Here is a 994-nt window from a genome sequence, read left to right as displayed (position 1 = left end):
TATCTCTCTCTCCTTCTCCCTTGCTCTCTGCAATCAATTTTAAAAATAAATGAAGAGATGGAAAAACTCGGGTATGAGACGGACAGCGTCTGCCCGCGGTCCCAGAGTTAGGCTAGGGTCCCTGCCCGTGGTTTCCGACTCTCCCAGGGAGACAGGTATTTTAAAAATAAATGAAGAGATGGAAAAACTCGGGTACGAGACGGACAGCGTCTGCCCGCGGTCCCAGAGTGAGGCTAGGGTCCCTGCCCGTGGTTTCCGACGACTCTCCCAGGGAGACAGGCTCCAGGCCTCATCTCCAACAGCCCAGGCACTTCCTGCCTCCCAGGCTCATCTCATCCGTTCGCTGCATCTTCACGGTGGTTATTATTTTTATTATATTTATTGTGGCCCGGGGCGCCCGCACCGGCCCACTTCCCTCTCACTAGAGATAAAGGGACCGGACTGCATTCCAGCCTTGTTTCTCAGACCCGCCCTCCCCCCATTTCCCATTTGCGGTTCCGTCTGGAACTCTGTTTACTTGCTGGGGTTACTGTCACGAAGGACCACAGACAGGGTGACTGAAAGGGCAGTAACGTGGGTCTCGGGTCTGAGAGGCAGGCGTCGGCAGGTTGGTTCCTGGAGGCCTCGGGGCGGCTGGGTCCGGGCCTCTCCTGCTCCAGGAGCTGGGCCTGCGTCTGGCTCACGGGTACGGGTGCCCCCCTGGGACCTCTGTCTCCGCGCTCACGTGGCCTTTCCCTGGGTGCACTCTCGGTGCAAACCCCCCTTCTGATAAGGACCCCGGTCCTATGAATGAGGCCATCCCCCCCAGGGCCTCTATTTCCAAATAAGGTCATACTCAGAGGTTTTGGGGTGTTAGGGCTTCAGCTTCTTTTTGCGGGGGGGCCTAGAGTTCAACTCAGAACACACATCATCCTCACCCTTCCCCACCCCAACCAGATAACTGCTCCTGCTCCTCCCCATCTGCGGCCGGCCATCCGGGCACCCCCCAGGCCGC

This window comes from Myotis brandtii, unplaced genomic scaffold, assembly GCF_000412655.1.
Source record: "Myotis brandtii unplaced genomic scaffold, ASM41265v1 scaffold693, whole genome shotgun sequence".
Lineage (NCBI taxonomy): Eukaryota > Metazoa > Chordata > Mammalia > Chiroptera > Vespertilionidae > Myotis > Myotis brandtii.
This window is presented reverse-complemented; position numbering follows the sequence as displayed.